Genomic DNA, 20,573 nt, shown 5'->3' with positions numbered 1-20,573 from the left:
TTCTCCCAGAGGGTTGTGAATCTGTGGAATTCTCAGCCCAAGGAAGCAGTTGAGGCTAGCTCATTGAATGTATTCAAGTCACAGATAGATAGATTTTTAACCAATAAGGAAATTAAGGGTTACGGGGAGCGGGCGGGTAAGTGGAGCTGAGTCCACGGCCAGATCAGCCATGATCTTGTTGAATAGCGGAGCAGGTTCGAGGGGCTAGATGGCCTACTCCTGTTCCTAATTCTTATGTTCTTATGTTCTTATGTTCTTATGTTCTTGTGAAAGGGAAATCATGCTTGACGAATCTTCTGGAATTTTTTGAGGATGTAACTGGCAGAGTGGATAAGGGAGAACCAGTGGATGTGGTGTATTTGGACTTTCAAAAGGCTTTTGACAAGTCCCGCACAAGAGATTGGTGTGCAAAATCAAAGCGCATGGTATTGGGGGTAATGTACTGACGTGGATAGAGAATTGGTTGGCAGACAGGAAGCAGAGAGTCGGGATAAATGGGTCCTTTTCAGATGGCAGGCAGTGACTAGTGAGGTGCCGCAGGGTTCAGTGCTGGGACCCCAGCTCTTTACAATATACATTAACGATTTAGATGAAGAAATTGAGTGTAATATCTCCAAGTTTGCAGATGACACTAAACTGGGTGACGGTGTGAGCTGTGAGGAGGACGCTAAGAGGCTGCAGGTGACTTGGAAAGGTTAGGTGAGTGGGCAAATGCATGGCAGATGCAGTATAATGTGGATAAATGTGAGGTTATCCATTTTGGGGGCAAAAACACGAAGGCAGAATATTATCTGAATGGCGGCATATTAGGAACAGGGGAGGTGCAACGAGACCTGGGTGTCATGGTTCATCAGTCACTGAAAGTGGGCATGCAGGTACAGCAGGCGGTAAAGAAGGCAAATGGTATGTTGGCTTTCATAGCTAGGGGATTTGAGTATAGGAGCAGGGAGGTCTTACTGCAGTTTTACAGGGCCTTAGTGAGGTCTCACCTAGAATATTGTGTTCAGTTTTGGTGTCCTAATCTGAGGAAGGACGTTCTCGCTATTGAAGGAGTGCAGTGAAGGTTCACCAGACTGATTCCACGATGGCTGGACTGTCGTATGAGGAGAGACTGGATCAACTGGGCCTTTATTCGCTGGAGTATAGAAGGATGAGAGGGGATCTCATAGAAACGTATAAGATTCTGACGGGACTGGACAGGTTAGATGCGGGAAGAATGTTCTCGATGTTGGGGAAGTTCAGAACCAGGGGACATAGTCTTAGGATAAGGCGGAGGCCATTTAGCACTGAGATGAGGAGAAACTTCTTCACTCAGAGAGTTGTTAACCTGTGGAATTCCCTGCCGCAGAGAGTTGTTGATGCTAGTTCATTAGATATATTTAAGAGGGAGTTAGATAAGGCCCTTACGGCTAAGGGGATCAAGGGGTATGGAAAAAAAGCAGGAAACGGGTAATGAAGGAATGATCAACCATGATCTTATTGAATGGCGGTGCAGGCTCGATGTGCCGAATGGCCTACTCCTGCACCTATTTTCTATGTTTCTATGTTATATTTCTGCCTGATTCGGACTCAGACTTAAATTCTGACTTTCTCTTGGACTTGTTTCCAGTACATTTGATGTAGGATATGCTACTGGTACTCTACTTGTATCAAAACTATCTTATAATATGGAATACTTGCTGTAATTAATCGAGGCATGGAATACAAGAGCAAGGAATGTTATGTTTGAACTGTATATAACACTGGTTAGGCCGCAGCTGGAGTTCTGTGAGCAGTTCTGGTCACCACATTACAGGAATGATGTGATTGCACTGGAAAGGGTGCAGAGGAGATTTACAAGAATGTTGTATGGTCTGGAGAATTTGGCTATGAGGAAAGATTGGAGATGCTAGGTTTGTTTTCTTTGAAACAGAAGAGGCTGAGGGGAGACCTGATTGAGGTGTATAAAATTATGCAGTGCCTGGATAGAGTGGATAGGAAGGACCTGCTTCCCTTGGCAGAGGAGACAACAACCAGGGGACATAGATTTAAAGTAATGGGGGGGAGGTTTAGAGGAAATATATGGGGAAATTTCTTCACCCAGAGGGTAGTGAGGGTCTGGAGCTCAATGCCTGAGTGAGTGGTTGAGGCAGAAAACCTCACCACATTTAAAAGATACTTGGATGTGCATTTGAAGTGCCGTAACCCTGCAGGGTTACGGACCTAGAGCTAGAAAGTGGAATTAGGCTGGATAGCTCTTGATCCAGCCAGTGAGGACACGTTGGGCCGAAATGGCCTCCTTCCATGCTGTAAATTTCTATGATTCTAAGTCAGAAATAATCGAATCATTCCAACCTTCGACTCCTTCCACATCTGCAGGTAAAATATGATCAATGTGAACAAACCTAACCTGTCTATGATCACACATCTTGACCAAATATGTGCGAGGACCACATATGTTCTCCATTCTTCCTGGTAACCACTTTAACCATTTATGGTGATGGTTCTTCACTCTCACCTTCTGACTTAATTTTACACTTCTCTCTTTTACTCTATCTCTTTCATGATTCTCTTTCAGTCTTAATTGTTTCTCTTCTACGGACTGTTCCAAATGTGGTTTCAACAATGAGAATCTGGTTCGTGGCTGTTGTTTGAGAAACAACTCTGCTGGTGTTCTATCAGTAGTTGTGTAAGATTTCTATATCTCTGGAATTAAATTTGACAGTGAGACAATTCTTTTAAAACAATTGGAACAGCTTATTAAAAAAACACATGCATATCCACCTTGGTTACAACAGATACAATGAGGTTATAATAAAGAGTGATATACATTACTTCCCTTTGGCTGGCTGGTTCAGGAGAGAGAGAAAGGTATTTGGCTGAATTCTTTATATCTCTCAAAAGCCATTGTCCGTTAGAAAGCCCCACGACTGGACCTTGGTTCCAGGGCAGTTCATTATTGGCTCTCCTCACACATGTTGCGGTCTGGCCTGGCTCAGCCATCTCTTGACTAGATTAAATGCCTTTCCAATACACAAAACCCATGCAGCAGTTCTGTGGGTTTCCATTTTGTTTCTTACAAAACTCAGCCCATGCTGGCCACCTGTGGGCTTTCATTTTGTTTCAACACAAACAGGCCTTTCCATATCATCTACACTTTTAACATTTATACATACACAGAATCAATTTTAATCATTAATAACCACTTTTATTCTTACAAACTCCCCACCTTGAGGGGGAAATATCCTTATTGACCCCTCATATAGTTTATCTCCTCAGGGTTCACATATCATAGATATTGAGAGGAAGAGAGATAAAGGTGGGTGGCCTGACTTGGTCCCCACCTCGGAAGGTGTAGGCCACGTAGGGGATTTACTGTAGTATAATCACACCTCCAGCAGAGACTCTCCCCTTCCCGTACCTTCAATGCACCGTCGCTTCTCGAAGCACATTGATGATTGATGATGTTCGTGAGTCACGCTACAGCTCCTGCTTCTCCATCTTCCCTCGGCTTTGGTCGTGGCCTTTATCATCCTGACAATTGTGAGGATCCGTAACATGGTCTGTGGGAAACAAGATCAGTGCAGTATTTACTCTTTGGCAGTTTTTAACTGATTAATGTGAACCCCGGTAACTGAATCAAATAAACAGCGGGGTTCAATCAGTCTATAATCTTATGTGGTCCCCACCACCTGGGCTTAAAGGCAGCTTCTTTTTCCCATAATTTGGAATCATTACTGAGTCCCCCATCTCATATTCACAGGGACGTACTTTCTTGTCAAAGTACCTTTTAATTTGACTTTTCGACTTCCCCAATTTGGTGGCCACAAATCGATTGATCTGACCGGTGTGATCTACCACTTGTTCCAGCCACTTGGAGCTACATGTTTTCATTGTCAAGGGACTCATCCCTGTTAGTGTTAGCTGGCCTGGTGTTCTCATGAGCCTCCCCAGCATGGCCTGATATGAGGTGTGGACCTCATTGCCATTAAGCACATTGGCAGCATGTTAGCCCTTTGAGTGGGGTGGTCCGCGCACAATTTTTTTAACATTAATTTGAGGATCCTGTTCCCCCTTTCGACCCCTCCGGATGACTGGGGGTAGTGAGCAATAGGTAATTTGTGTTTTATCCCTAACATTTCCTGCAGGTGGGTAAAAATTTTACTGGGTAAAGTGTGAACCTTGATCGCTGTCCACTTGTACTGGTACTTCCCTCCTTCAAAACACATAATTCAATAGTGTTTTGGCTGCTGTAATTGGGGTATTGGAGCGGCAGGGAAATGCTTCAATCTATTTCGTGAATTGATCCACCACCACTAGACCATGCTGAAAATGGTCTTGCGTCTGTGGAAGTGGCCCAATGAAGTCTATCTGGAGGTGAGTCCATGGCCCTTGAGGTGGGGGCGCGCTTTGAAGCAAGGCTCGGTTAGTGCATGTGGGAGGATTGTGTTGCAGGCACGGTAGGCATCGTGCCACGTATTGGTTGATTGTTTCCCTCATGGAAGGCCACCAAGCTGTGGATGCTATCTTATAGAAGATTACCAGGGCCGAATAGTGCCCTGCTGTGGGGTGGGAGTGAAAGAGGGAGAGCAGTTCCTGACCCACCTCTGGTGGAACACACACCACCGGGCAGGCATTTGGCTTTCTTTTGAACATCAGCAACTGCTCGTCTGAGTCAGAGTCAGTGGCTAGTATGGTATTGGGAGCCCAGGATGTTGGCTGAGGAAGGGATCTGCCTTACTCATGCCAGTCGCTTACAATAGCATATGACCAGTATTGCTGCTGCAACGATTTTAAATCTAGGTGATCTGTTGGGGAGGCCTTGCAGGGCTCAACAACTATATCCTCTATCTCCCCATCAATCACAGTGTCCTTGGCTGCTCTGTCTGCTGTGGAATTTCCCTCACTATGTGGGCCTCCTTTTCTATGGGCTGCTACTGAAGCAGGGCTGGGATCGCTGTTTAAGGTATGACCAGAGCAGGCGTAACCTGGACCCATGGACCGGGGCCTTACTGTCTATCAGACAATCGTCATTTTTGTGGTATAATGGCATGGAGATCATGGTATTTATAGCAGAGGCACTGTCGGACCAAATATTCACGGATCTATCTGAGGTCTCCTTTACAGCAGTTAGAAGTGCAGCGATTTCTGCATATTGTGAAGACTGTCTTTTGCATCTTCGCTGGATGGTTCTTTCTGGCAATACCACAGCGTACCCAGTGTAGGGGAATCCCTCAATGTGATATGAGAACCCATCGATGTAGACGTCTGGGACACCCTGTATGGGCTCTTTCTGCACAGGATGGGTCTCAAAGTTAATCAGGGGTAACGGACATACATGCAGACTCCTGTCATAGATTAGAAATTGTGGCAGCAATGTGGTGGGTATGGAAATGATATCAATGTCTCGTTCCATAAATTCCAATGTCCATTTGCTGAGGCGCTGCAAGGAAACTAGCGAATCTCCAGGTTTCACCAGTAGTTTCAGAGATGTGCGTCCGCTGTGCAGGATTGTAGCCTGTGACCCAGTAATAGGTAAAATGATGTACTGACCAGAGGACGGCCAGGAGGTGGCGCTCGCATGCGGTATGTGTCTTTTCTGCCCCCTGCAGGATTCGAGACGCATATGCAGTGGGCTGTAGTCGATCAGCTCGCATTTGGCACAGAACTGCAGTGAGGGTTTGCTCTGTGGCCCCGACCTCCAAATGGAAGCGCTGTGTGGGATCAGGAGGGATCAGACTTGCGGCCTGTATAACTGCAGTTTTTAATTTATCCACGGACTGAGTGTGGGCATCAGTCCTTGCTGGCGTATGTCCTGCAGTTTTATTAAATCATAAAGGGGCTTAGCACACTCTGAAAAGTCTGGGATAAAGTTCCTTTGGTACTCCACCAAACCCAAGAATGATTGTAGGACTGTTTTGGAAGTGGATAATGGCAGTCACTGTATTATCTCCACCTTGTGAGAGTCGGGGGATGATCCCTCTGGAGAAATGGACACTCCTAGAAAGGTGACCTGTTCTTTTACTAATTGAGCCTTACGGGGATTCACCTTTAGTCCTGCCTGAGCCAACAATGTCAAAAGTTTCTGCAAAAGGGACAGATGCCCCTCCATGCTGTCGGTTGCCAGCAGTAGGTCGTCTACGTACTGCAGCAAGCAGGTAGGGCGGGAAAAGTCTTTTAAAATTGCAGCCATTCTTTTGTGGACTATCATTGGGGCATTGTGGAACCCCTGAGGCAAGCATGTCCAGGTGTAGCTCTGGTCCTCAAATGTGAACGTAAATTTGTACTGGTCTTCCCCTTTAACAGGGATACTCCAGAATCCATTGGCGATGTCGAGGGTCGAGAAGTACTTGGAACCAGCAGGAATTTGAGATAATATGGTGGGAGTTTCTCTTACTACCGGTGAGCAGACTGGTGTTACAGAATTTAACTTTCTGTAGTCAATAGTCAGTCGCCAGCTGCTATCAGGCTTTTTAACCGGCCATGTGGGTGAATTGGTCGTGAAAGTGCCTGTCCAAAAACACCCTGCTCGACTAAGGATTTTATGGTGTCTCGGATGTAAGGGTGACTCTCCCTTGGGATGGGATACTGTTTAGTGAATGAGTCGGGAGGTCCCTCAATAGATTCCTCGCCTGCCATTTTTCCACAGTCATGCTTGCATGTGGCAAACACCGCTAGATGTGCCTGAATTAGTTTTGCCACAGCTTCATTTTCACTCCCCGGAGGATTTTTAATCGCAAAAACTGAGTGAGCATCTGAAATTTCTATCACTCCTGCCTTATCTCTCAATCCCATCCAAACACAGTCCTGATTATAATCTAATACCGCGCCATACTGATCCAACACATTAGTCCCTAAAATTCCTCTTCAGTCGGGGGTGGTCATCAGCTGGGATCTTACAGGTGAGGCCTCCCTGTATATGCGGTGGTTGTATCACCGTTAAACCCTTTAAGGGTCATATAACACTTGCCGGCCACCACATGGCATTCAGGGTATGGGGTGTCGATGATGATAACGACTGAGCCAGTATCGATAAGCATAATCTGCTGTCTGCCCCCTTTGAAGACAACAAGAACTACTGGCCTCCCGCTACCATCATGTCGGAACCCCGCTTTCGACCAATCTTTGGGCGCTGAACCTTGTCACAGGGTCGGTCCTTGAATGGGTTTCTCTAATGAGTGTGCATCAGTGATTGCTTGCGCCGGTAAATCATTTTGCATCCTCCGCATGGCCATTTGGGTTTGTATGAGGGTTATCAACTGGTCCAATCGTTGATCTGTATCAGAGGGCTTGGATTCATCCCTCTGAGGTGTCTATGCGTTGCAACATGGTTCGGTGCTGGTCTGGGTCTGCTGCAGTCTTTTGCTAGGTGGCCTACCTTCTTATAATTAAAGCACTGTCCCTTAAAGGGGTAGTTTTGAGATCCCTCCACTATTGACACTGGTTTATTTGCAGTGGATGGTGACTTCACCTTTAACTGGTCTTTTACCATCTCCCAGACTCTTTGAGCGCTGGTCTCTATATCTGTCCACTGATTGGTGGGCCTCATGGCTATTCCCAGGGTGGTTTTAACTAAAGGGTGGAGTTGGTGAGGAACATCGATTTAAATTGTTCCTTATTCTTTCCTATTGTAGCATTTGCGGGTGCCTGGTTCTGCGTACGTTGATAGTTATCATATCGGCGATTACTGAAGGCTCTAGGGGTCTCTTCTGGGCGCTGCTTGGTCTGATTAAGCTGAGCCACTAAGTTCAAGTTTTGGATCCCTAAATGGTTTAGGATCCTGGTCATGAGTACATCGGCCGCTGCGGCAGGCTGGAGGACTGTGTCTGGCAGATTATCTTTTAGGGAGGTGGAACAGGCCAAGAAGAGGACTCATGTTAAGTCTCTCTCTTCCAACTCGGGGTGACTCCTCCTGAAATTTGCCCACCTCCTATTAACTTCCAGTGGGTCGTCCCCATCATTAATGGGCCCCAACTCGTGGCTACACGCCATGGTGTCAGGACCAGAAATAGGCCGTGAGTCGGTAATGGTTACTGGTGATGTGGCCGTGCGCATTACATCGTGAAGAAGTGGTTACTACGGCTACGATTGGCTCTTGTGTCTCCAAGGTGTCCCATTCTACACCACTCTCCTGGGGATTATACTGACAGCCTTCCTCTTCCCAATCTGTTTCCCCCTCATCCCCTTCTGCTGTCTCTTATATGGCTCCCCGTGTTACTGTAGATACCAGGGCCCGCTGCTCCCCGAACTTACTTTTTAGCCTCCCTATTTCTAGTTGGTACTGGGAGTGATCTGCCTTCCTATGTGGCTTCTTAATTACTTCCTTTCATGCTCCCGTAGCGTCTTCTATCTCTTGCTGGAGCCTCAAGTTTTCCAATTTATATTTTTTTAACTCTAATTTGTTTTAATTTGCTTCAACAACGACTGCTGTGGCATTTAAATTTGAGAGGCTTTGTTGCTGTAGCAATGAAGCTGCCTGTTCGGCCCCTCTTTCTAATACTGTGGTTTAATTGAACAATTTCTTGTCTTAAATGCTGTATTTCTCCCTCTTTTAACTGCTTCATAAGTTGGAGGCCTTCTTCCTTTTGGTGTTTTATACCTTCAATCTCTCTTTCTTTTAGTTGAATCTCTTTTACTTGCAATTCTTTCAAATCTTGTATCACTTTGGCATCCTGCCTCATTAATTCCTCATCTCTCCAGTCATAATAAAATGTGCTGAATGCCACAAGACTGTTTGCCCATTTTGGCCTCAGCTCTCCCTTATCTACTCTCTCCTGAACAAGTACCACCATCTCCCCGAAGGATGCAGGTTGACCCTTGTGGAGGTACTGTGCCTGTGCCTGCAACTCTTCTAATTCTTGTATCGGGAAATTTTGAACAACTTCTGATAAACTAGCTCAACATTTTTTTTCACTGTTGGCTTTCTGTTCATGACCGATCCCTTCATCCTGTGTCTTTTTAATATAACTACTGTTTGGTCCCCATTTAAGCAATTACAACCCATCCCACTTAAACAGTTGCAACTATCGAGACAACCGCTCCTTAAGACACAATTTCTCCCAATCCGTTTAATCGTTTCTAGCTTATAATTCGCAACACAGATTAGAATCGCAACTCCCGAGATTTCCAATTGTTCAAAAGAATCATCAAAAAGCTGTCTTGCCCACATTCTCCACCAATTGTAAGATTTCTGAATCGCTGGAATTAAATTTGACAGTGAGAAAATCCTTGAAAACAATTGGAACAGTTTATTAAAAAAACATACACACATGCACATCCACCTTAGTTACAACAGATATAATGAGGTTATAATAAAGAGTGATATACGTTACTTCCCTTTGGCTGGCTGGTTCGGGAGAGAGAGAAAAGTCTTTGGCTGAGTTCTTTATACCTCTCAAAATCCATTGTCCCTCAGAAAGCCTCCGGATTGGGTCTTGGTTCCAGGGTAGCTCCTTATTGGCTCTCCTCACACATGTAGCTGTCTGGCCTGGCTCAGCCCTCTCTTGATTAGTTTAAATGGCTTTCCAATACACAAAACCCATGCGGCAACTCTGTGGGCTTCCATTTTGCTTTAACACAAAAGGCCTTTCCGTATAATCTACACTTTTAACATTTATACATACACAGAATCAATTTTAATCATTAATAAACACTTTTATTCTTACAGTTGTATGAGGAGTATTATGATACATAATAAGAAAACTAGCCAATTTGTGGTCCAATGACAACTGTCGTTTCTTTGGATTTGTTTGATGGGGGGCACGTTTTAGAATTTGTACTGTGCACTCTGCTGCACCATTTGACGCAGGATGGTACAGTAGAACCTTGGTATGTTTCACACCATTTTTGCTTGTGAACATTCAAATTCTTCTGAACAAAATTGTAGTCCATTATCAGAAACAATTTCTTCTGGGAGGCCAAATGAAGAAAATAATCTTCGCAAAATGTCTAATGTTTTACATGTTGTTATTTTCTGCATTGGAAACACCTTTACCCACTTCGAATGGCTGTCAATCACAATGAACAATTGCTGTCTTTCCAGCTCAGCAAAATCGATATGTAACATTTATCACACCCTGGGATGTCATTTCCATGGCTGTAATGGATGCCAGATTCTTGCTTACCAATTGACATGTCGTAAACTGACTGACGATGGTACTCTATACCTTTATCGAGACCTGGCCACCATAAGTAACTGCTTGCAAAACTCTTGATCAAGCACATTCCCAGGTGCTAGTCATGATGATCTCCTAATAATTTGGACCTGAAGTTATTTGGTATAACTACTCTTACACTCCACATGATACCATCTTTATCTACTGATAATTCATTTCTACGAATGAAGAATGGATGAATATCTTTCTCTATTATCTGGTTTGGCCAGCCATTTTCAATATAATCATACACCTTTGACATAACTGGGTCACATTTAGTTGCTTCACCAATCTCTTCAAAGGACGGTCTGCACTTGGGCAGGACTGGAACTGATGTCCTAGGGGTAACATTTGCGAATTCAGTTCGGGAGTGTTTAAACTAATATGGCAGGGGGATGGGAACCTATGCAGCGAGATAGGGCGAAGTAATATGGAGTTAGAAACAGATGGTAGAAAGGTAAAAAGCAATAGTGGAAGGCCGAGTAAACAAAGGCAAGAAACAAAAAGGGCCACACTACATCATAATTCTAAAAGGACAAAGGGTGTTAAAAAAAACAAGCCTGAAGGCTTTGTGTCTTAATGCAAGGAGTATCCGTAATAAGATGGATGAATTAACTGTGCAAATAGATGTTAACAAATATGATGTGATTGGGATTACGGAGACGTGGCTCCAGGATGATCAGGGCTGGGAACTCAACATCCAGGGGTATTCAACATTCAGGAAGGATAGAATAAAAGGAAAAGGAGGTGGGGTAGCATTGCTGGTTAAAGAGGAGATTAATGCAATAGTTAGGAAAGACATTATCTTGGATGATGTGGAATCTATATGGGTAGAGCTGCAGAACACCAAAGGGCAAAAAACGTTAGTGGGAGTTGTGTACAGACCTCCAAACAGTAGTAGTGATGTTGGGGAGGGCATCAAACAGGAAATTAGGGATGCATGCAATAAAGGTGCAGCAGTTATCATGGGTGACTTTAATATGCATATAGATTGGGCGAACCAAACTGGAAGCAATACGGTGGAGGAGGATTTCCTGGCGTGCATAAGGGATGGTATTCTAGACCAATATGTTGAAGAACCAACTAGGGGGGAGGCCATCTTAGACTGGGTGTTGTGTAATGAGAGAGGATTAATTAGCAATCTCGTTGTGCGAGGCCCCTTGGTGAAGAGTGACCATAATATGGTGGAATTCTGCATTAGGATGGAGAATGAAACAGTTAATTCAGAGACCATGGTCCAGAACTTAAAGAAGGGTAACTTTGAAGGTATGAGGCGTGAATTGGCTAGGATAGATTGGCGAATGATACTTAAGGGGTTGACTGTGGATGGGCAATGGCAGACATTTAGAGACCGCATGGATGAACAACAACAATTTTACATTCCTGTCTGGCGTAAAAGTAAAAAAGGGAAGGTGGCTCAACCGTGGCTATCAAGGGAAATCAGGGATAGTATTAAAGCCAAGGAAGTGGCATACAAATTGGCCAGAAATAGCAGTGAACTCGGGGACTGGGAGAAATTTAGAACTCAGGAGAGGAGGACAAAGGGTTTGATTAGGGCAGGGAAAATAGAGTATGAGAGGAAGCTTGCAGGGAACATTAACACAGACTGCAAAAGTTTCTATAGCTATGTAAAGAGAAAAAGGTTAGTAAAGACAAACGTAGGTCCCCTGCAGTCAGAATCAGGGGAAGTCATAACGGGGAACAAAGAAATGGCAGACCAATTGAACAAGTACTTTGGTTCGGTATTCACTAAGGAGGACACAAACAACCTTCCGGATATAAAAGGGGTCAGAGGGTCTAGTAAGAAGGAGGAACTGAGGGAAATCCTTATTAGTCGGGAAATTGTGTTGGGGAAATTGATGGGATTGAAGGCCGATAAATCCCCAGGGCCTGATGGACTGCATCCCAGAGTACTTAAGGAGGTGGCCTTGGAAATAACGGATGCATTGACAGTCATTTTCCAACATTCTATAGACTCTGGATCAGTTCCTATGGAGTGGAGGGTAGCCAATGTAATCCCACTTTTTAAAAAATGAGGGAGAGAGAAAACAGGGAATTATAGACCGGTCAGCCTGACCTCAGTAGTGGGTAAAATGATGGAATCCATTATTAAGGATGTCATAGCAGCGCATTTGGAAAGAGGTGACCTGATAGGTCCAAGTCAGCATGGATTTGTGAAAGGGAAATCATGCTTGGCAAATCTTCTGGAATTTTTTGAGGATGTTTCCAGTGGAGTGGACAAGGGAGAACCAGTTGATGTGGTGTATTTGGACTTTCAGAAGGCTTTCGACAAGGTCCCACACAAGAGATTAATGTGCAAAGTTAAAGCACATGGGATTGGCGGTAGTCTGCTGATGTGGATTGAGAACTGGTTGGCAGACAGGAAGCAAAGAGTAGGAGTAAATGAGTACTTTTCAGAATGGCAGGCAGTGACTAGTGGGGTACCGCAAGGTTCTGTGCTGGGGCCCCAGCTGTTTACATTGTACATTAATGATTTAGACGAGGGGATTAAATGTAGTGTCTCCAAATTTGCGGATGATACTAAGTTGGGTGGCAGTGTGAGCTGCGAGGAGGATGCTATGAGACTGCAGAGTGACTTGGATAGGTTAGGTGAGTGGACAAATGCATGACAGATGAAGTATAATGTGGATAAATGTGAGGTTATCCACTTTGGTGAAGGGTTCACAGCCAGCTAGGGAATGGAAGACCAGTAGGAAGAGCAGTGCAAGGAAGGTAGTGCAGGGGTCCCCTGCGGTAATCCCCCTGCAAAACAGATACACCGCTTTGAGTACTGTTGAGGGGGATGACTCATCAGGGGAGGGCAGCAGCAGCCAAGTTCATGGCACCGTGGCTGGCTCTGCTGCACAGAAGGGCAGGAAAAAGAGTGGGAGGGCGATATTAATAGGAGATTCAATTGTAAGGGGAATAGATAGGCGTTTCTGCGGCCGCAACCGAGACTCCAGATTGGTATGTTACCTCCCTGGTGCAAGGGTCAAGGATGTCTCGGAGCGGGTGCAGGACATTCTGAAAAGGGAGGGTGAACAGCCAGTTGTCGTGGTGCACATTGGTACCAACGATATAGGTAAAAAACTGGATGAGGTCCTACGAGACGAATTTAAGGAGCTAGGAGCTAAATTAAAATGTAGGAACTCAAAAGTAGTAATCTCAGGATTGCTACCAGTGCCACGAGCTAGTCAGAGTAGGAATCGCAGGATAGCTCAGATGAATACGTGACTTGAGCAGTGGTGCAGCAGGGAGGGATTCAACTTCCTGGGGCATTAGAACCGGTTCTGGGGAGGTGGGACCAGTACAAACCGGACAGCCTGCACCTGGGCAGGACTGGAACCAATGTCAGATGGGGAGTGTTTGCTAGTGCTGTTAGGGATGAGTTAAACTAATATGGCAGGGGTTGGGAACCAATGCAGGGAGACAGGGGGCAACAAAATGGAGACAAAAGTGAAAGACAGAAAGGAGATGAGTAAAAGTGGAGGGTAGAGAAACCCAAGGCAAAAAAGAAAAAGGGCCACTGTACTGCAAAATTCTAAAGGGTCAAAGTGTCATAAAAAAGCAAGCATGAAAGCTCGGTGCCTCAATGCAAGGAGTATTCGAAACCCAGGAGAGGGCTCTGAGCTAGTTAGAGTGGGTGAGAACTCAGATGAACAGGACCCCAAGAAAGAATGCAAAAGGCAGGAGGCAACAGAGCAGAGTAGCACTGGGGTAAGTGTAAGCCACAAGGTGACAGGAAGTGACAATATGGATGAATATAAAGGGGCTGCAGGAGGGGTCAAAACTAAAAATCATGGTTTAAAAACTAGTATTAAAACACTCTACCTAAACGCACGTAGCATTCGAAATAAAGTAAATGAGGTGACGGCACAAATCGTTACGAATGGGTATGATTTGGTGGCCATTATAGAAACGTGGTTGCAGGGGGGGGCCAAGACTGGGAATTAAACATACAGGGGTATCTGACAATTCGGAAAGATAGACAAGAAGGGAAAGGAGGTGGGGTAGCTCTGTTAATAAAGGATGATATCAGGGCAGATGTGAGAGACGATATTGGCTCTAATGAACAAAATGTTGAGTCATTGTGGTTGGAGATTAGAGATAGTAAGGGGAAAAAGTCACTGTTGGGCATAGTTTATAGGCCCCCAAATAATAACTTCATGGTGGGGCGGGCAATAATCAAGGGAATAATGGAGGCATGTGAAAAAGGAACGGCAGTAATCATGGGGGATTTTAACCTATATGTCGATTGGTCAAATCAAATTGTACGGGGTATCCTGGAGGAGGAATTCATAGAATGCATACGGGATTGTTTCTTAGAACAGTATGTTACAGAACCTACAAGGGAGCAAGCTATCTTAGATCTGGTCCTGTGTAATGAGACAGGAATAATAAACGATCTCCTAGTAAAAGATCCTCTCGGAATGAGTGATCACAGTATGGTTGAATTTGTAATACAGATTGAGGGTGAGGAAGTAGTGTCTCAAACGAGCGTACTATGCTTAAACAAAGGGGACTACAGTGGGATGAGGGCAGAGTTGGCTAAAATAGACTGGAAACACAGACTAAACGGTGGCACAATTGAGGAACAATGGAGGACTTTTAAGGAGCTCTTTCATAGTGCTCAACAAAAATATATTCCAGTGAAAAAGAAGGGCAGGAAGAGAAGGGATAACCAGCTGTGGATAACCAAGGAAATAAAGGAGAGTATCAAATAAAAAACCAATGCATATAAGGTGGCCAAGGTTAGTGGGAAACTAGAAGATTGGGAAAATTTTAAACGACAGCAAAGAATGACTAAGAAAGCAATAAAGAAAGGAAAGATAGATTACGAGAGTAAACTTGCGCAAAACATAAAAACAGATAGTAAAACTTTTACCGATATATAAAATGGAAAAGAGTGACTAAAGTAAATGTTGGTCCCTTGGCAAATGAGATGGGGGATTTAATAATGGGAAATGTGGAAATGGCTGAGACCTTAAACAATTATTTTGCTTCAGTCTTCACAGTGGAAGACACAAAAACCATGCCAAAAATTGCTGGTCACGGGAATGTGGGAAGGGAGGACCTTGAGATAATTACTATCACCAGGGGGGTAGTGCTGGACAGGCTAATGGGACTCAAGGTAGACAAGTCCCCTGGTCCTGATGAAATGCATCCCAGGGTATTAAAAGAGATGGCGGAAGTTATCGCAGATGCATTCGTTATAATCTACCAAAATTCTCTGGACTCTGGGGAGGTACCAGCGGATTGGAAAGCAGCTAATGTAACGCCTCTGTTTAAAAAAGGGGGCAGACAAAAGGCAGGTAACTATAGGCCGGTTAGTTTAACATCTGAAGTGGGGAAAATGCTTGAAGCTATCATTAAGGAAGAAATAGCGGGACATCTAGATAGGAATAGTGCAATCAAGCAGACGCAGCATGGATTCATGAAGGGGAAATCATGTTTAACTAATTTACTGGAATTCTTTGAGGATGTAACGAGCATGGTGGATAGAGGTGTACCGATGGATGTGGTGTATTTAGATTTCCAAAAGGCATTCGATATGGTGCCACAAAAAAAAGGTTACTGCAGAAGATAAAGATACGCTGGGTCAGAGGAAATGTATTAGAATGGATAGAGAATTGGCTGGCGAACAGAAAGCAGAGAGTCGGGATAAATGGGTCCTTTTCGGGTTGGAAATCCGTGGTTAGTGGTGTGCCACAGGGATCGGTGCTGGGACCACAACTGTTTACAATATACATAGATGACCTGGGAGAGGGGACAGAGTGTAGTGTAACAAAATTTGCAGATGACACAAAGATTAGTGAGAAAGCAGGTTGTGTAGAGGATACAGAGAGGCTGCAAAGAGATTTAGATAGGTTAAGCGAATGGGCTAAGGTTTGGCAGATGGAATACAATGTCGGAAAATGTGAGGTCATCCACCTTGGGAAAAAAAACAGTAAAAGGGAATATTATTTGAATGGGGAGAAATTACAATATGCTGAGGTGCCGAGGGACCTGGGGGTCATTGTGCATGAATCCCAAAAAGTTAGTTTACAGGTGCAGCAGGTAATCAGGAAGGCAAATGGAATTTTGGCCTTCATTGCGAGAGGGATGGAGTACAAAAGCAGGGAGGTCCTGCTGCAACTGTATAGGGTATTAGTGAGGCCGCACCTGGAGTACTGCATGCAGTTTTGGTCACCTTACTTAAGGAAGGATATACTAGCTTTGGAGGGGGTACAGAGACGATTCACGAGGCTGATTCCGGAGATGAGGGGGTTACCTTATGATGATAGATTGAGTAGACTGGGTCTTTAGTCGTTGGAGTTCAGAAGGATGAGGAGTGATCTTATAGAAACATTTAAAATAATGAAAGGGATAGACAAGATCAAGGCAGAGAGGTTGTTTTCACTGGTCGGGGAGACTAGAACTAGGGGGCACAGCCTCAAAATACGGGAGAGCCAATTTAAAACCGAGTTGAGAAGGAATTTCTTCTCCCAAAGGGTTGTGAATCTGTGGAATTCTCTGCCCAAGGAAGCAGTTGAGGCTAGCTCATTGAATGTATTCAAATCACAGATCGATAGATTTTTAACCAATAAGGGAATTAAGGGTTGCGGGGAGCGGGCGGGTAAGTGGAGCTGAGTCCACGGCCAGATCAGCCATGATCTCATTGAATGGCGGAGCAGGCTCGAGGGGCGAGATGGCCTACTCCTGTTCCTAATTCTTATGTTCTTATGTTCTTATGTAAAAACAGAGAGACAGACTATTATCTGAATGGTGACAGATTAGGAAAAGGGGAGGTGCAACGAGACCTGGTTGTCATGGTACATCAGTCATTGAAGGTTGGCATGCAGGTACAGCAGGCGGTTAAGAAGGCAAATGGCATGTTGGTCTTCATAGCGAGGGGATTTGAGTACAGGGGCAGGGAGGTGGTACTACAGTTGTACAGGGCCTTGGTGAAGCCACACCTGGAGTATTGTGTACAGTTTTGGTCTCCTAACTTGAGGAAGGACATTCTTGCTATTGAGGGAGTGCAGCGAAGGTTCACCAGACTGATTCCCGGATGGCGGGACTGACATATCAAGAAAGATTGGATCAACTTGGCTTGTATTCACCGGAGTTCAGAAAAATGAGAGGGGATCTCATAGAAACGTTTAAAATTCTGACGGGTTTAGACAGGTTAGATGCAGGAAGAATGTTCCCAATGTTGGGGAAGTCCAGAACCAGGGGTCATAGTCTAAGGATAAGGGCTAAGCCATTTAGGACCGAGATGAGGAGAAACTTCTTCACCCAGAGAGTGGTGAAGCTGTGGAATTCTCTACCACAGAAAGTTGTTGAGGCCAATTCACTAAATATATTCAAAAAGGAGTTAGATGTAGTCCTTACTACTAGGGGGATCAAGGGGTTTGGCGAGAAAGCAGGAATGGGATACTGAAGTTGCATGTTCAGCCATGAACTCATTGAATGGCGGTGAACGCTCGAAGGGCCGAATGGCCTACTCCTGCACCTATTTTCTATGTTTCTATGTTTCTATATTTCTTCAGCTGTGACTAGCAGTTCATCAATGTATGAAAAATAGAACATTTCTTCACTATTGAGTGTAACGTGATAGGGAAGGCAATCTCGACATTGCATCAGCATTCCTGTGATCAGCTGATTGTCTTCAATATCATATGTATCTGCTGACAAAATCAAAGCCCATTTGAGCTGCAGCTAATGTTGGAACTGGGGACTTTGGATGGAGGATTGCTGTCAGGGACTTATGGTCTGTAACGATGGTAAACTTATGATCATGCAAGTATTTATGAAACTTCTTGATCCCCAAAATTAATGCTAAAGCTTCCCTTTCGATTTGCGCATAATTATGCTCACTATGTAGTACATGAGAGATCACTGCCCCAACTCCATACGGAGAGGCGTCACATGCTAGCTTGATCTCCTTAGATACGTCATAGTGAACTAACATGGTGCTCTCTACCAATTGGATTTTACACTCCTCGAATGCTGCGTGGCATTCTTTTGACCACTTCCAATGGACCTGTTTCTTCAACAGTTCATTCAGTGGATGTAACACTGTAGTCAAATTTGGTAGAAACTTCCATAATAGTTCAAAAGACCCAAAAATGATTGAAGTTCAGTGACATTCTTGGGAGTGGGTGCATTTCTGATTGCATCCAGCTTCCTCTTGGTTGGATGTAAACCATCTTTGTCAACTCTGTGCCCTAAGTACTTCACTGATTTTTGAAACAACTCACACTTGCGAGCAGTCACTTGTACTCTGTGCTTCTCTAGCCGTTTGAGCATTTCATTCAAAATGTTATTATGAATTTGCCTGTTTGGTGCTGAAATTAGTATGTCATCCAAATAACATACTGAGCTTTTCAATACCTTGAAAAATCTGGTTCATCATCCCTTGAAATATGGCAGGGGCGGAAGACACTTCAAATGGTAGCCTATTAAATTGATATAGACCTAGATGAGTATTTATAGTCAAGCATGACTTGGACTCCTCATCGAGTTAAAGTTGTAAGTAGGCATTTGTAAGATCCAATTTTAAGATCTGACCACCTGTCAGCGTTGTGAACAAATCTTCTGCATTTGGCAATGTATTGGAGGGATTACCTTCTAGAACCTGGTTTACGGTTACTTTATAAACACCACACAACCTTACCTTACCATCGGACTTAGGTACAACAACAATGGGTGTAGTCTAATTACGTGGATTTATCTTCGAGATAATGTTTTCAGTCTTTCACCTTTTGAGTTCGAGCTCAACTTTCTCCTTGATTGCATATGGGCTTGCAGTAAACTGGTCTAGCATCCTTCTGTACCCTTACTCTCGCCTTGACACCTTGGATCAGACTGCCTGTTTTTCAGAACACCTTCGGATCATTCTTGATGACATCAACGTTCAATGCAAATCTCGTTTCAACACAAAAAATCTCGCTCTAATCTAGCTTCAGTGATCCCAACCAATTTCTTCCTCATGAGGCAGGCTTGTCTCCTACCACTACTAAGAGAGGCAAGCTCTGAAATTGATCCATGTATTTCACTGATATGATGATACGACCGACCACAGGAATGTTCTTTCCTGAGTAGCCTCGCAGCTCTATCTTTCTCCAATGGGAAATCATGCAATTTGTCAAAATATAGCAATTCCAGTTCGACGCTCACGGATGCATCAGTGTCGATTTACATGTGTATCTTGTTTCCTGCAAAATCTACTTGAATGATGATACTTTTTGAATTGCTGTTAGATACCCTCTTGCTCCTGATGATGTGTATCTCTTCATCCTGTTGCTTTACTTCCATGCTATGTAGTCTCTGGGGATTTCTGCTTATAGCCTTGAAAGTTGGTTTTCTCTTCAGTTGGCATGCCATTGCAAGTAGCCCAGTTTTCCTGCAGAAGAAACACTCTGCTTTCACATATGGACAACTTTGAGCAATGTGTTGTCCCAGGCACCGATAGCAAGACTTCAATGTATTGTTACCTTGGCCAGTTGCTGAGGCCTTGGGACCCCACTGCCTTTTACTTTTAACTTGCAGGCGATTCACCTCGGTTGTCTGATGACTCGAAATGGTATGAAATTCTCGGGATTATTGGTTGACCATGTCCATCAACATAGCTGTCTGACAAGCTAAATAAAAAGTCAAGTTAGGAGTTGTGAACAACTTTCTTCTGATCGCTTCATTTTCTATCCCACAAACAAAGCGGTTACGCAATGCTCGGTCCTGAAAGTTTCAGAAATGACAGTGAATGGATAGTTTTTTTAATGCTACAATGTACTCACTGATACTTTTGTCAGTTAACTGATCTCGTATTTTGGAATGATAACTTGCAGCAATTTCCTGGGGCTCAGGACTGTAGTGCTGTTATAACTTCGTTAGAATCTGCTTAAGTGATGTGTCCTTTGGCTTGACAGGCACAAGCAAATTTTTCAGGGTTTCATACACCTCGAGGCCTGCTTCAGTTAAGAAAATAGTGCGTTTTCTTTCTAACACCACCCGGTTATGGTTTTCATCATTGGGTATTTCGATGATACTATTCGTGGTGAAAAACATTTCTAGCTGCTCCACATACTCTCCTAAAGTTTCACGGTGATGTTGGAACTCACCCAAGCGCCATATTATTCCCATAGGCACGACCATCTTGACTCTGGCATGTTCAGGCATGTGTGTTTGTAATTTACCTTGGAATTTTAGCTGTTAATCAAAACAATGAAGTTTTCAAAGTCTCTCTGTCAGTTGGCTGAATCATCCAGGAACAAAAATTTCAGCTACGTTATCCAGAAATGCTATCCTGCATCATCAATGTGATATCTTCTGTATGACCTCACAAACACACAGGCTTTAAGATCGTTGATAACTTCAGGAACCTGTAAGGTGACTTGTTCTCTCTTTATTGTTGTGAACAGCAATGGTGCATTGCCACGGTAGTCCACTGGATGGAGC

This window comes from Pristiophorus japonicus, chromosome 2 (genome assembly GCF_044704955.1).
Source record: "Pristiophorus japonicus isolate sPriJap1 chromosome 2, sPriJap1.hap1, whole genome shotgun sequence".
NCBI classification, from domain to species: domain Eukaryota; kingdom Metazoa; phylum Chordata; class Chondrichthyes; family Pristiophoridae; genus Pristiophorus; species Pristiophorus japonicus.
This window is presented reverse-complemented; position numbering follows the sequence as displayed.